At 49.8% G+C, this 16890-nt stretch overlaps 1 long non-coding RNA gene across 1 annotated transcript; it reads left to right on the top strand.

Annotated features, from left to right (window-relative positions):
- Nucleotides 1-5555: 5555 nt before the first annotated feature.
- LOC128852997 (uncharacterized) lies at nucleotides 5556-12873 on the top strand. The gene is made up of 3 exons (XR_008451170.1): nucleotides 5556-5749; nucleotides 8758-8845; nucleotides 11962-12873. It is a non-coding gene; the product is annotated as an uncharacterized LOC128852997 (long non-coding RNA).
- The last annotated feature ends 4017 nt before the right edge of the window (nucleotides 12874-16890 follow it).

The raw sequence follows: 16890 nt of genomic DNA on the forward strand, positions 1-16890 counted from the left end.
GAGTGAGTCCAGAGGAGGCTACGGAGGTGATCCGAGGGCTGGAGCAGCTCCTATACGAGGACAGGCTGAGAGAGTTGGGGTTGTTCAGCCTGGAGAGGAGAAGACTGTGGGGAGACCTTAGAGCAGCTTCCAGTGCTGAAAGGGGCTCCAGGAAAGCTGGGGAGGGGCTCTGGATCAGGGAGGGCAGGGACAGGATGAGGGCAAGAGCTTTCAGCTGAAAGAGGGGAGATGGAGATGACATCTTAGGGGAGAAATGTTTTCCTGTGAGGATGGGGAGGCCCTGGCCCAGGGTGCCCAGAGCAGTGGGGGCTGCCCCATCCCTGGAGGGGTTCCAGGCCAGGTTGCATGGGGCTTGGAGCCCCTGATCCAGTGGGAGGTGTCCCTGCCCATGGCAGGGGTGGCACTGGATGGGCTTTGAGGTCCCTTCTGTCCAACGCATTCCATGTTTCTGTGAGTTTAGTGAAAGGGCTCTCTCTACAAGGCGAGGAGAGGCTTTTGGATACGGGTGTGATTTCTGACGGCACTGTGCCTCTTACCACGTAGTGCACGGGGCTGAGCACACACCTGCTTTGAGGTTACAACCCTTCCACATGGCCTTAGTCTCCTCCAGGCTACCAGCAGGCTGTGAGCCTGGCCGCTGCCTGCCCGCTATGCCTGATGCTGTTGAACACACTTTGTTTTCAGAGCTGTTTTAAGTGTGCTTTACCAGGATAAAGTCACTTCTCCAGGTAGGGAACTCATTGTGCTTATTTCAGCGTACAGGAAACATAACACGTATCATCAGTACAAACTGACTTAAGCCAGGCAAGGAGTTATCATTACAGGGTATTTTCATTTAGGTCACTTAAAGCCTTGATTAATTAAATACTGTTATGTGATTTCATTCTAAACTTTAATCCACAATCTAGATTTTTGATTAAAATACACACAATTTCAATCAGCTCCTCACAGCGACCACACTGTGGTTTTAAAACCAGTGTCCTCAGGTGTCATTGCTGTGCCCTTGAATTGTTCTTCACTGTATGTTGCTAAGATTACGCATCGAATCCTGCCTCGGTCATTGCCCCAGCGCCCTGCACCAAATGGAAAACATCTTTTTTTTTTCTATTTCCTCCTGCTTTTTGCCCCCTCCTGTCTGCTTTTGCTCTGAACATGAACAAGCCACAGCTCAAGGCTGAGATGAGGAGAGAAAAGCAGATGCAGTTCACCCACTGTAGGGGTTGCATATGAATTTTAGCCCTGGATGGCAAAATACTCATTTGAAGACTCCTGTGTTGCTGGGAGATGGCATCTTCTCTTGGAATGTCATTGGATTTGTGTCCCTGCAGAACCTTTAGCTCTGTAATCATGGAATCATTGAGGCTTTTGCCCTCTCAGCTCATTCGGTCCTACCATCAGCCCAACACCTCTGTACCTGCTAAACCATGGCCCAAAGTGCCACCTCTGCCTGGTTTTTGAACCCCTTTAGGGTGGAGACTCCACCCCTGCCCAGGGCTTTACCATTTTACACTTGAAGTGTCAAATCTAGAGCCCTTAGGAGCAAGCAAGTACTGCCCGTGTGTATCGCTTTAAAGACCTGCCTAACCCCTTCTCCAGAACAGAACCATTAACTCTTTTTTAAGCCAATAATCAATGAGTGTCTAATTTGTTACATTGACATTTTTGCTGGTTTCATCTGAACGAATTAATTAACAGCAAAGTGTTTCCTTTCTAGGTGTAAGACTAGAGGAGGGGGCTCGACAGCCAGATAAGTTCTGACCTTTGTTTAGAAAACGTTTAAATAAGGCTAAACCTTGGATCTCATTGATTGAAGATCTGGTGTCTGCTCTGACAGGTCTGATGGCCCTGGGAATTCATCACCTGGTGCTCGCAGGGGATCTCTAGGGAGAGCCTCAGCTCAGTGGTCTTGACGGAGCAACTGGGAAGCAGCCAAAATGGGGAGTAGAGGGTGTAAAAATAGAGCAAACTCCACCCTGGATCCTCTTTGCTGACTCCGAGGCATCCCTCTGTCTTAATCTCCGCAGCTGCAGCTTGACCAGGAGTCCCTGGGACCTGCACTCTGCTAATTGAAGTGCATTTGGATCAAGGCTTTCTCCGTGTGAAGTGCAGCTTTCCTTTATGAAGCATCATCTCTAATGCACCTCGTGTTGATGCCAGTGGGTGATAGGGGCAGAGTGAAAAGAGGAGAACAGCAATATTATCAAGGTAGACCTCGAGGTACAGCACTCGCTTTAATTGCTTCTGGAGCTCTTCACCTGGGCCTCATCAATAGCGCTAATTCTTGAAGAAACGAGAATGGAGGCGAGTACAGAAGTGTACTCAATTTATTTCTCACAAGAGATGGTCGAGTTGTTTTCTCTTTGTTATGAAGATTGATAAGAGCAACCGGATAAAGCTTGGGCTGCTACTTAACTACCCTTTGATCTTCCTGTGCCTGGGTGGAGGCTACCGGCCAAGCGGAGATGTTACGGTGCATGGCGGCAACACCCGGGAGGGAAACAGGGACCTGGGGCTTTTTCTTCTTATATTGTGGCAGCACTTGAAGCTCTAACCAATAGGTAGAGTGGGTAGTCATTAATCCTAGATGCTATTTTTTTTGCCATAGAAAATTTCCAATGCAAAAGGGAGACAAAGGAAATGTTTTATAGATAGGGATGGGAGGATGTCCCTACAGGAGCAGGCTGAAAGAGTTGGGGTTGTTCAGCCTGGAGAAGACAAGGCTCCAGGGAGACCTTAGAGCAGTTTCCAGGACTGTGTCCACCACAGGTGAGAGCAGTGACTCAAGCGATGTCCTGCTTCCCAACTCCTGCCCTGACAGCCAGCGTGAGACACAATCCGCTAGCTATCCTCACATCTGTGGTACAACAAACACGTGCCTGTGTTTGTTCCTACTGTAAAACCGAGTTGATGAGTTTGGTTTTCAGATTTTTAAATGACCCTGTTAAAGATAATTTATTCAGGGAATGCAATAGCTGCCATCTGCTGTGAGGTGGCCATGAGAATTTGCAGAAGGTGACACTGCTGCCTGAGAGATCAATCCATGGTTTAGGTCAGCTCATGTCCTTGCTCTACAAGCAACAAGACTTAAAAATTCTGACTTCATGCCTTGTCCACTTGAGAGACTTAAATGTTTCCTGGTGCTGTTTCCCACAAGGCATTTGAGCAGACAGAAAACCACTCATGTCCTGGGCTGCATCCAGAGCAGCGGGACCAGCAGGGAGGGAGGGGATTCTGCCCCTCTGCTCCGCTCTGAGAGACCCACCTGGAGCCCTGGGTCCAGTTCTGGAGTCCTCAGCACAGGGAGGACATGGAACTGTTGGAGTGAGTCCAGAGGAGGCCACGGAGATGATCCGAGGGCTGGAGCAGCTCCTGTACGAGGACAGGCTGAGAGAGTTGGGGTTGTTCAGCCTGGAGAAGAGAAGGCTGTGGGGAGACCTTAGAGCAGCTTCCAGTGCTGAAAGGGGCTCCAGGAAAGCTGAGAAGTGGCTCTTGTTCGGGGAGTGCAGGGACAGCATGAGGGGAACAGTTTGAGCTGAAAGAGAGGAGATTGAGATGAGATCCTGGGGAGAAATGTTCTCCTGCGAGGGTGGGGACGCCCTGACCCAAGTTGCCCAGGGAGGTAATGGAGGTCCCACCCCTGGAAACATTCCAGGGCAGGTTGGATGGGGCTTTGATCCCCTGATCCAGTGGGAGGCCTCCCTGCCCCTGGCAGGGGGTGGAACTGGATGAGACCTGTAAAGGTCCCTTCCACCCTGAAGCATTCTATGACACCATGATTGTAAACCCCCACAGCCAACCTCTCCTCTATGTAGAACCCACAGCAGCTGTGTCATGGTCTGTCCTACCTCAGCAGCAACGTTCCCGGGAGGCTGTCCCCCCACTTGGCATGTCTAGGTGTCACCCAGGAGGCCCCCAACAGGCCCGTGTGTGATGAACCGGCCTCTCCACGAGCAGCATCACTTGCTGTGGTCTCTGCAAAGCAGGCTGGCTGGCACAGTTTCTCCATCGCTGTCCTTTGGGTTTACGCCCACAGATTAGCACCACCAGGAAAGCGTTTTTTATGCCTTCATCCACGTCTGCTGCCAGGCGTTCTGGTGTGACCGCTTTTGCTTTTAAGTGTCTTGCATCGGGATACAGCTGTTTACAGTGCCTGTTTCTGCTCTCCCAACAGTGTAAATCAAGATTAATTCCACTGAAGTTTATGGAGTTATGCCAGTGTAAAACTGACTGATAAGAGATCCCGGCCATTATCGTCGGGCTTGTTCACTTGTTTGTTTGAAATTATATGTGTTGCTGCCGAATGATAAAATGTGGGGATTCAAAGGCAGGTTCACTGCAAAATACAACTCGAAACGTTTTCAACTTCACATAATACAGCAAAACAATCAGTTACAGCAGTGAATAGTTTACTGCGGAGTGGTGTTGCAGAGTCTGGAGAAGGAGAGGACAAAATGAAGCAGAGAGGCAGTGGGAGAATGGGTGTTCCACCACCCACTGTCAAAGGCAGCAATGACAAAACAAGGGTGCTTTGACAAAATTTTATGTCAAAAAGTGTCATTTTATGCAGGGAGCCCCCCACGCCATTTCCTATCTTTTGCAAACTCCTTTTGCTGAAAGGCCCAGTGCAAATCACTGCAGCAGCAGAGCAGAGCGGGCTCCCCAGCTCCCGGGGTGGTAAATCCATTCCACGAGAGCCAGTGTCTCACCTGTCCTTGCGTTGGCCTCCAGATCCCCATCTCCTTTAGTGCAGCAGTACCGAGGCGGCGCCCCTGCCTCTGCATTCGCTTCAATACATGAGGTCTGACAGAAAAAACTGCTGAGACTAACCCTATAGCTTAGAAACCAAGAGTGGGAGAGGAGAGTTAAAGAGTTGGGTGTCTAACATGTTCTGACCTGTCACAGTCAGACAGGGTTCAGCTCGGTTGCTTCACGCAGCAGGAGTGAACGTCTGCTCAGAGATGTTTCCTTATACTCAGTGGGAAAACATGGGAGTGCAGGAGTGAACAGCGAGTCAACGTGTCTGTGGAGCAGTTTATATCTCATAGCAACACCCCTGTCCTTGAGCACCCACCCTATTTACCAGACCTGGCTCCCTGCAATTTCTGCCTCTTCCCAAAGATCCAGTTGGTGCTCAAAGGAAGATGTTTTTTTTTTGTTGGTAGAAGAGGTGAAAACAAAACCAATGGAGATCCTCAACAGCCTTTCAGAAAATGCTCTGTGAAATGGCTCTGGGTGCCAGCAGCATCATCTGCAGCTCTGGGTCCACTCAGGAGGAAACCGTTTTGAAGGTGATTGTAGTTGATTTTCTTAATTTGTTAAATCAAGAGGTACAGGCATAGTTGTGGGGGGTTTTGTGTCATATATTGTGTCCTGTGGGATATGGCATGGAAAAGCCACTGGTTTTATTCCTTTATGTTCTACTCCTTTATGTTCTACAAAGCAAATAGCCACTAGATAAATATTTCAGGTTTCTTTCTATGCTATTACTAAAGAGGTTTTAACTTATTGCACGCACCTGATATTAATGCTATTTCCATTCTTTCACCTCCTGTAGGTTACACATTCACCCTGCTGAACTGCTCCCCTTCTTGCCAGATGTCTGCTTGGAACAACCTGTCCAGCAGCATCTCCTGGTTTCCACCAGCATCTCCTGCTTTCTGCCACACCTCCCTTAAGCAATTGCAGCACCAGCGCTTTGGTTCCTTGAATGCGGAGATACTTCTCCTGAAGAACTCCAAGCTGTTGACAGGTGAGTTTGTTCTTACAGAAATATATTTACAAATATAAATGGGATCCAATTTGCTGTGTGTTAATACAGAATCCTACTGTTTATGTGTATGCACACACTTTTTCACCGTCCCAGGTTGCCCAGAGCAGTGGTGGCTGCCCCATCCCTGGAGGGGTTCCAGGCCAGGTTGGATGGGGCTTGGAGCCCCTGATCCAGTGGGAGGTGTCCCTGCCCATGGCAGGGGGTGGGACTGGGTGAGCTTTGAGGTCACTTCCAACCGAAACCATTCTGATTTTGTGATTCTATGATTCTTCAGCAATTTGTACTAATTTCAGTGTGACCGATGTATTATCGTCTATGTTTACGTTAGAGAATGGCCGTTGCTTTGTGAAACTGAAGTTGGGGAAAGGCAGAGTTCAGGACTGCTTATGGCTTTTGTGGGTGTGATCACACAGTTTAATTACATGACCATGTAGGGTTTTTTCTTCTTGGCTGAGGGTAGGTGGTACTGGAGTAAGAACATGATGGTTTAACTTTTCCCTCATCCTTCAGTGTGTGGCTCCAGGACATTTCCACCTGGATGCCAGCTGAGCTGCTGGCAGCTGTTGACTTTGGCACTTGTAGCTTATCCTCTTGCTTGTTTGGAGTCCCTTTTCTGCCCATAAATGGGTGATGGAGAGCAGCAGGGTTCAGGTGAAAGGTGAGGTGCTGCGCTTCTGGGTCTCTGCACCCCTAACTGCTTTTGTCCCTGGGGTTGGATCCATGTTACCACCAACCACAGGATCAAGCTGTGCTTTAAAAACTTGCTAATCTACACGGAGAACTTCAGATGGGTCTTTCTCTATAGCCTCAGCTGGCAACCCTCTCTACAAAACTGTGTTAGTGCTGATGGGTAATACCCTCATAGACCTGCCCTAAGCAGAGGGAGAAGATGCTGCAGAGCTATGCTGGTGGCAGGAGATCCCTGTGGTCTTGAGGTAGGAGGTATCCAAAGGGTGGATGTCTTCAATGTGGGCTTTGCCCAGCAAAGAGAAGTTGCTGTAGAGCTATGCTGGTGGCAGGAGATCCCTGTGGTCTTGAGGGAGGATGTTTCCGAAGGGCAGATGTTTCCACTGTGGTCTTTGCCTTGCAGAGGTAAAAGGAGCTTTGATTCATGCTGAGCAGGGACTGAAATGACATCAGATCTTCCCAAGTCATACCTAGCATGGCTTGGTCCCAATGTCCTTTCCATCTTTTGCTGGGCGTGATAATCCACTCCCTGCACCGAGCGCATCCACAGCTTCGCACCTCAAGGACCAACAGGTCCAGCCCAGCCCCACTGGCAGTGTGGAACACGCAGCAGGAGTATCCTTTGCAGTCCAAAAAGGGGCTCTTGCATTATTCCACTGCCTTTTTCCTCTCCCTCTCTACTTGCCTGTGTAATGTTCTTCCCTTACAAATTTCATCTCGCTGCACTGTGCATCCAAATGATTCTGTGATGGAGCGCACAGGGGAAAAAAATTATAATGCCATTAAAAGTTATCATAAATTTCAGATCAGCATCACTTTTAATCCGATACACAATTTTACTGCCTCTATAAAGTAGGTGATTTGCAGTGGTCTGAGGCGTCTCCTGGCGCGTTTTACTTCTTTTTAAATTAAACACACCAACTTTGTGCTGAATTCAGAGTGTGGACATAAAAAAGAGGGTAAAAAGGAGAGGGAAGGGACATCAGATGGGAATTGCAATTGAATCTTTATATATGCCATCTTGGTACTGTGGTACTAAATATAGTGCCAGGTAAATAGATGTGCTGAAATATTCAGAATAAAAAACAAATGTTCCAATAGCAGAGAAACTGAGCCTGGAAAATGTTTCCCTTGCTGCTGTGCCTTGGAGGCTAAAATGCTGTTGTTTAAAACACAGTATGCTGGAAGATCTTGTGTATCTCATGCATTAAATTATATGTTTTGCACAAACATCTATTTTATATTTTATATTGTATACTGTGTGGTTTCTACACCCCCCCCAACGAAGTAAGCAGTAAACCCAGAATATCCAATTAATTTAAATATAACATTATGCCATTTCCTGATATGAAACTTTTAGGAGGGGAGATGTAAACAGAGAGCATTCCACAGTGAAATAGTCAAAATTAAGATCAGAGATAAGGTAATTATGTGCCGGTGATGAACATTTCACCTGCTGGCAGGCCCATAGGTGTCACAGCCCGACAAAACCACTGTGACCACATGATGGGCTGAATCCTACTGCCAACTTTCTGCCCCAGTGACCCCCACTTCTGGGCCGAGAGTTTGCCACTGATCTAACGTGTGACATCCAGCCATCGACTGAGGGCTTGAGGAGGTGAGGGGTTACCGGGTGGCTTTGGTGGGCTGCTCACTGCCTTCAAAAAAAGCAAACTGTTCCACCAAGGTGATTCCGAATGGGTTCGTTCCTGTGGCGAGTCACTTGCTTTATCTACAATGAAAAAAAGATAATTCGATCTAAATTTTTAAAGTGCCTTTTTGATTCATAGAATCACAGAATGTCCTGAGCTGGAAGGGCCCCACAAGGCTCACGGTGTCCACCTCCTGTCCGGGCGCAGGACACCCCAACACTCACACCGTGGGGCTGACGGCGTTGGCCAAACTCTTCTGGGCTGTTGTCGGGCTGAACTCCATTGAGCTGTTCCAGGGCTCCACCACCCTCCTGGGGGAGAACCTTCTCCAAATGTCCACCCTCACCATTTCCCGCTGCATCTTCTGCCACCCCTTGGTCACCAGTGGCAAACTTGTGGGTTTTTTTCGGAGCTGGGGCAATTCCTTCCCTGGCTGTGAGCTGTGTTGGCAGCTGTCATCTCCTTCAGGCTTCCACGCCCGGGTTTGATCTCACAGCAGCGCTTTCCCCTCCTGCGCTCCGGCCCTGCGGGACGCGAGGCCCTCTCCCAACGCCCCTCTGCCTTCAGGTGTTTCCCGTCCGGCGCGGCGCCGCGTGCCGATGGCTGGTGAATGCCCTTGGCATTAAAATGATGGTTTATTTTACCCAGGACTCATCCCTGACGCCATTTAGCAGCTCGTCATTGTTGCTGGAGGGGAGAGCGCCTCCGGGGCTCAACGACGTGGCAAACACCGCCGGTGTGGGGGGTGTGTGGGGTATGGAGGCTGTGGGGGGTGTGAGGCTGTGGGGGCTGTGCGCGAGGTGTGGGGGCTGTGCGGACTGTGGGGGGTGTGGGGCTGTGCGGGGTGTGCGGACTGTGGGGGGTGTGGGGGTTTGCGGGGTGCGCCGCCGGGGCTCGCGGGGAGGAGGTGCACCCGCGGAGCCCTCACGGCGCGGGGGTTTTTCTTATGGTCGATTGGTGACAAACGTTCCCGATTGTATTGCGGAAATCGCTCAGCGCCCCCTCAGCCCTGGGCTGGAGGATCCGTATCCCGTGTCCTGGGCTGCATCCAGAGCGGTGGGACCAGCAGGGAGGGAGGGGATTCTGCCCCTCTGCTCCGCTCTGAGAGACCCACCTGGAGCCCTGGGTCCAGTTCTGGAGTCCCCAATATAAGAAGGAGACGGAACTGTTGGAACGGGTCCAGAGGAGGATACGGAGATGATCCGAGGGCTGGAGCACCTTCTGGATGAGGACAGGCTGAGAGAGTTGGGGTTGTTCAGCCTGGAGAAGAGAAGGCTCCAGGGAGACCCTATACTGACCTTCCAGTACCTGAAAGGGGCTCCAGGAAAGCTGGGGAGGGGCTGTTTACAAAGGCATGGAATGATAGGATGAGGGGGATGGGTATAAACCGGAGAGGGGAAGATTTAGACTGGGTGTTAGGAGGAATTTCTTCACGCTGAGGGTGGGGAGGCCCTGGCCCAGGGTGCCCAGAGCAGGGGTGGCTGCCCCATCCCTGGAGGGGTTCCAGGCCAGGTTGGATGGGGCTTGGATCCCCTGATCCAGGGGTTTGGAATTACATGATCTTTAAGGTCACAGAATCACAGAATCACACAAGGTTGGAAAGGACCCATTGGATCATCGAGTCCAACCGTTCCTAACACTCCCTAAACCATGTCCCTAAGTACTTCATCCACCCGTTCCTTAAACACCTCCAGGGAAGGCGACTCGACCACCTCCCTGGGCAGCTGTTCCAGTACCCAATGACTCTTACTGTGAAGAATTTTTTTCTGATATCCAACCTGAACCTCCCCTGACGGAGCTTCAGGCCATTCCCTCTAGTCCTGTCCCCTGTCACTTGGGAGAAGAGGCCAGCTCCCTCCTCTCCACAACCTCCTTTCAGGTAGTTGTAGAGAGTAATAAGGTCTCCCCTCAGCCTCCTCTTCTCCAGGCTAAACAACCCCAGCTCTCTCAGCCGCTCCTCATAAGACTTGTTCTCCAGCCCCCTCACCAGCTTTGTTGCTCTTCTCTGGACACGCTCCAGAGCCTCAACATCCTTCTTGTGGTGAGGGGCCCAGAACTGAACACAGTATTCGAGGTGCGGTCTCACCAGTGCCGAGTACAGAGGGAGAATAACCTCCCTGGACCTGCTGGTGACCCCATTTCTGATACAAGCCAAGATGCCATTGGCCTTCTTGGCCACCTGGGCACACTGCTGGCTCATGTTCAGTCGGCTGTCAACCAGCACCCCCAGGTCCTTCTCTTCTGTGCAGCTCTCCAGCCATTCTTCCCCCAGTCTGTAGCGCTGCATAGGGTTGTTGTGCCCCAAGTGCAGGACCCGGCATTTGGTCTTGTTAAACCTCATCCCATTGGTCTCGGCCCAGCAGTCCAGCCTGTTCAGATCCCTTTGCAGAGCCTCCCTACCCTCCAGCAGGTCGACACTTCCTCCCAGCTTAGTGTCATCTGCAAACTTGCTGAGGGTGCACTCAATGCCTTCATCCAGGTCATTGATAAAGACATTGAACAGAGCTGGACCCAGTACTGAGCCCTGAGGAACTCCACTTGTGACTGGCCTCCAGCTGGAGTTAACTCCATTGACCACCACTCTCTGGGCCCGGCCATCCAACCAGTTTTCAACCCAGGAGAGTGTGCGCCTGTCCAGGCCAGAGGCTGACAGTTTCTGAAGCAGAATGCTGTGAGAAACTGTGTCAAAGGCTTTACTGAAGTCCAAGAAGACTACATCCACAGCCTTTCCCCCATCCAGTAGTTGAGTGATTTTGTCATAGAAGGTGATCAGGTTAGTTTGGCAAGATCTGCCTTTTGTAAACCCATGTTGACTGGGCCTGATCACCCGGTTCTCTTGCGTGTGCTTCATGATAGCACTCAAGATTACCTGTTCCATGACTTTCCCTGGCACTGAGGTGAGACTGACAGGCCTGTAGTTCCCCGGATCCTCTCTGCAACCCTTCTTGTATATGGGCACAACATCAGCCAGCCTCCAGTCTAGTGGAACTTCCCCAGTCAGCCAGGACCTCTGGAAGATGATGGATAGGGGTTTGGAAAGGACATCCGCCAGTTCCTTCAATACTCTTGGGTGGATCCCATCCGGCCCCATAGACTTGTGGACGTCTAGCTGGGCAAGCAAGTCTCTAACCGCCTCCTCTTGGATCACGGGAGCCTCAATCTGCCCCTCTAACTCTTGGATTTGTAAACAGAAGGAACAACTTTCTTTGCTATTAAAGACTGAGGCGAAGAAGGCATTAAGTACCTCAGCCTTGTCCTTATCCCCTGTCACTGTTATTCCTTCTGCATCCACTAGAGACTGGATATTCTCCCTCGTCCTCCTTTTCCTGTTAATGTACTTGTAGAAAGACTTTTTGTTGTCTTTCACAGACTTAGCGAGTTTTAATTCTAGTTGGGCCTTGGCCCTCCTGATTTTTTCCCTGCACGATCTCACTTCGTCCCTGTAGTCCACCCAAGATGCCTGTCCTTTCCTCCAGAGCACATAGAGCTTCTTTTTCTTATTGACGCATCTTGAGATCACCCTGCTCCACCAAGCTGGCTTTTCCCCCCGCCGGCTCCTTTTCCGGAACACAGGGATGGCCTGCTCTTGAGCTGATAGGATTTCATTTTTCAAGAGCGCCCAACCCTCATGGGCTCCCTTGCCCTGAAGGACTGTTTCCCACGGGACTTTGCTAATCAACCTTCTGAACAGGCCAAAGTCTGCCCTCTGGAAGTTTAATGTGACTGCTTTGCTAACCCCCTTCTTAATCCCACCTAGAACTGAAAACCCTATGATCCCTGGAAACATTCCAGGCCAGGTTGGATGGGGCTCTGAGCAAGGGGATCCAGTTAAACATGTCCTTGCTCCTGCAGGGTGAGCGGACTGGATAAGGCCTTCCAACCCAAACCATTTCATGATTCTATGATACCATGGGATGATTTTGCAAGGAGACAGCGACCTGGAGCATGGCTCGCTCCTGTCCCCTGTGAGTTGCTGACTGGGAAGGTGCAGGACCCACTGTGAATGAGTTTGGAAGAAAATATCCCAGCATCTGACTTGCCAGGAGCTTCTGTCAAGCAGAAACTCTGCATGAATTTGCAACGTGCACTTGCTCTTCCCAAGAGTTACAAATCATCCAGACAGCTGCAGCTAAAAGGTGTCCCAGCAAGTGGGGAAATCCTGTTTGCAAAGATGTGATGCTGGAGGACAGAGCAGGTACCAGATTTCTCTGTAAACCACCCTGCTAAAAAGTTCTGTATCTGTCTAGTTGCACCCCTGGAGGTGGGAGCCCTCCTGGGGTCTCCAGGACAGCCTGGCTCCATCCCACGAGGGCACAGCACAGCTTGGGCAGAAAGGGCGACCGGAGCTGCTGGGGTGGCAGGGCTTTGTTTTGTGTCCCTCATTAGCAGCCCTAATTAGAAAGTTCCTTATGCCTTTCAAATTCAGTGCTTGCTGTAGGGGCAGTCTTCCTATTGATTGAACTACAAAAGTAGATAAACCCCACATATTTCTAAGGAGAAAGGCCAAATATTGCTACTGGGAGAGAACTGATACCATATAAATAGTGAATAATGCTTCTAATTACACAGGCTTTCATTTTCTGGCAGTTTGGCTGATTACATCCAGTTGTCCAGGGCGGATCTTCAGTTGAGCACCTGGCCTTTGTTTTAAAGATGGAAAAAAATGCCAAAAGACCCACTACTATTAAAAAAGTTGTTAAAGTGCTCTTTTTAAGATGGGGAAACCTTTGGGTGGGATTCACAGCCCGCAGCTTGTGCCACCCATAGTGATCCCCATCTCCTCTCTGACACTTTCGCCGGCCGTGGATGCGTGAGTCTTCTTCTGCTTTATTTCAAGGAGGAAATGGCCTCAAGTTGCACCAGGAGAGGTTTAGATTGGATATTAGGTAAGATTTCTTTACTGCAAGAGCGGTGAAGCCGTGGCAGAGGCTGCTCAGGGCAGGAGTGGAGTCTCCATTCCTGGGGGAGTTCAAAAAGTGTGTAAAGGTGTCACTTTGGGACATGGTTTAGCAGGCACGGGGATGTTGGGCTGGTGGTTGGACTGGATGAGCTGAGAGGGCTTTTCCAGCCTTAATGATTCTGTGATTCTATGATTCAGTTAGGATGTCTGATCACCCAGACTCATGAGGCATTAAGTGGGCTGGGCAGGGCCACCTGACAGGCCAAACTTGGGCCTTCACAGAGTGAACTGAACTCAGGAGCTCCATCTCTTCAGCATCTTGTGATCACGATTGCAGTGGGAACCTTGGAATCCTGGGCAGGTGAGCTGGACCCTGAAGATGCTCAAGGAGTGCAAGCACGTTGCAGAGGCACGTGGGAAGAGAAGTAAAGGTGTAGGAACCATAAAATAACTGTGGAGTCACCAAGATCCCATGTAGATGGGGAAGTACAGTCTGCACTGACCTACTCAAGACTTCTGAGGTGCTCAGCCCTGAGACCGACTGCAGATGCAAGGGATGGAGCCAGTCTTGCATCCGAGCAATCACTCTGTCCCAGGGCATGGGACATCTGCTCACATCTGGAGCAGATGTGAGCAGGGGGATCCGTCCGTATCCACATCTGGCTGCAGCAGGCAGAGCCAGCCCATCAAACCAGCCAAGGCACCGCCAACACTGCCTCGTGCAAACACCCGGCTGGGTGCTTTCGAGGGGTCGCTACGTTGCAAGCACACCCAAAAGGGGGCTGGTACCCCCACCGCGCCTGCTTCAACACCTGTGGCCCCAAACAACCCCTCTGGATCTGTGTTCACGCTGGCAGCCAAGGGGGCAGGAGACCTGGGCAACTGGGATGCCCTTTGCCCAAGTGCTGGGGCGCTGCTCCCACCTCTGCGCCGCGGCGTGAGCCTCATCTCTCAGCGGTGCCCGGGTTTACGTGCAGGTGCGTAGGTTTAAATCAGACTCTTAATGTTATTTGAGCATGGGTTTCTCCTTCCCTCCCTCCTTTTTTTTTTTTTTTTTTTGTGTGGTTTAGTTTCTCTCTTAACAGGAAAAAATGATCAAAAATAAGAAAACAATCACTGTTTGAAAGTGAATGAAGGGCGCTTTCTCCCCCTCCCCCACGCTTTTTTCCTACTTTGACATCTCAGTGGTTTTTTTTCTTTTAGCTGCGGTTTCTGGGATAGGTGATAACTGCCAGTAATAGGATTAGCATTGATTTCTTTAGCAAGAACAGAGATGTGGCAGTTCCAGCCATTTACTGAACTGCCAGCTTTGAAATATCAAAAAAAAGGGAAGAAAAAGAAATCTGCAGAAAAAAAAAGCTTCTTGCAGCATTTTAAAGAAAGGAAAGCCTATGTGAATTAAAATACACACACACGCACACACATACCCGCGCACATGGAGGATATAAATATATATATTATATGTATATTATATATATGTATCCTGCTCAGTGCTTTTTTTGTTATTGTGTGATAAAGGATCAAAAGAACTGTCTCTGTTCTAAGCTTCAAGAAAGCCTTTTTTAAATTCATTTGGCTTTCTTTAGCTTTCACTTGCTAACATATTTTAGGAGCTAATCTTACATATTTACTATTGTATCCTGACTTTTTTTAACCTTGAAATGCAAGCAAAGACAGAATGAGAAAGGGGGAAAAAATAAAGGATTCTGAAGAGAAAGAAAGAGGGAATGTGCCCGTGGAAGCCTGCCGTATCTCTGCTGCTGTGGAGACATCATATGAAACCCACCCAGTGCTAACTTTGATGTGGCGCTTTTTCTCCTTGCTGCTGGTTGTAGGAGCGTGGAAGGATACGGGCTTGAGGTGGACCAAAAGCTTGGGTTCTACCCACAACCCATTGGGAATCTCCACCTTTGCTTCAGTGTGCATGACCGTCTTTGCTAACCAGATTGCTCAAGGGCCAGAAACCAAGGGCAGGCCAGATCAGCAGTAGCTTAAAACCCAGAGTTTTAGGAGGCTGGAATGATGCCTCCCAGATGAGGACAGGCTGAGAGTTGGGGTTGTTGAGCCTGGAGAAGCGAAGGCTGCAGGGAGACATTAAAGCGGCTTCCAGTGCTGAAAGGGGTTCCAGGAAAGCTGTGGAGGGGCTCTGGATCGGGAAGGGCAGGGACAGGATGAGGGGGAATGGCTTTAAATTGGAGGGGGGAAGATTTAGATTAGACTTTGGGAAGAAATTCCTGACCCTGAGGGTGGGGAGGCCCTGGCCAAGGTTGCCCAGAGCAGTGGTGGCTGCCCCATCCCTGGAGGGGTTTAAGGCCAGGTTGGATGGGGCTTGGAGCAGCCTAGTCCAGTGGAAAGCGTCCCTGCCCATGGAAGAGGGTGGAACTGGGTGGAATTAAGGCCAGTTCCAAGACAAACCATTCTACGATTCTATGATTCTATGTTTCTATGATTCTGACATTCTCTGTCCTCTGCTAAGTGCTGCAGGATATCATGTATTTAGTGTCTACCAATCATCCTCTCGACTTGCATTCAGCCCTTGTGGGAGAAGAAGGTCCAATGGCAACATCTGCAAACAGAAGTGGAAGGACTGAGTGCTGGCTGGGATGTGCACAGTCCAGGTCTTGAGGAGACCCTGGCTCAGCCCTTTGCCCTCTGATCCTCAAAAATCCAGACACTGTACCATGCAAGACAAGACTCAAAGCTTGGTGTGGAAGCATCTGTCCTTTCTCATCAGGTCTGAAGCTGACAAACCGCTTTCACGAGAGCTTATCTTTATGCAAAGGATGTACGCAATGACTCATTGTCCTCCTTCACAGCACAAAGCTCAGGGCAGGATGGAATTAGGGCTTTTCAGCTTCTAACCCCAAAACAAAAGAGCAACCCAAGTCATGTTCAGCAAGAAGAGAGCCCTTACTGCATGAGGAACCAGTGCATGATATACTGCTCAGCTTTCTTCTCTAGCAACATATCAACTTCATAGGAGTCTGCCCAGGAGAGTGGTGGAGTCTCCATCCCTGGAGGTGTTCAGAAAGTGTGTAGAGATGGCGCTTTGGGCCATGCTTAGCAGGCACAGTGGGATTGGGCTGATGGTTGGACTGAATGATCTTAGAGGTGTTTTCCAGCCTTAATGACTCTATGATTTGGGATAGATTCCCGTATAAAACCGAGTAAAAGAGTGATGGAAGGAGCCAGTAGGATCCATTATTTGTAGCTGCAGTCAGTGTGCACTGACCTGCGTGCAATTTCCTTGTTGGTGCATATAAAGGATTCTCGAGTTTATGCTTCGTATGGTGGGCAAACGCTCCGAGAAGAGGATATTCATGGACCCAACCAAATTTAGGTAGGGTCACTTCCCCATATTTTCTGTACATGAGGAGACAGTGCGATTGTTCCTGAGTGGACCTCTTGCCCCCTGACAGCAGGAGGTAAGGCCTCTGTGCTCTGACAGGCATCAAGTCAGCCACGTGCCTTTTACTGTCCTGGTGTGAATCCCCCTTAATTTGATTGGAGTCACAAGTGGATTGGTAGGCACGCAGGCTGATGCCTCCCCACCTCCTGGAGATTTGCATTTCTGTGTTCTTATTAACAATCACCCAAAGATCCGTGATGCTCATTTCACAGACTCACCTTCATTGTGCCCTCTAATCCATGTCCCCAGGGTCTACTTCTGACATTCAAGCTTCAGAGCGGCTTACAAGCCTTTATTTTTTTTTTTTAACATCAAACTGCTGAAGGAATTATTGTTTCTTTTTTCTGCAAACATGGACCTCCTTTCCCTACCCTCCCCCTTCTCCTTAAAATGCTTGATGACTTGGTCACCGTGGGTACAGGAACGCTGGGGCTAGTGGTGCAGGAGTGATTCTAACTTCAAAGCATTGGGG

The sequence above is a fragment of the Cuculus canorus genome, chromosome 9, assembly GCF_017976375.1.
Source record: "Cuculus canorus isolate bCucCan1 chromosome 9, bCucCan1.pri, whole genome shotgun sequence".
NCBI lineage: Eukaryota > Metazoa > Chordata > Aves > Cuculiformes > Cuculidae > Cuculus > Cuculus canorus.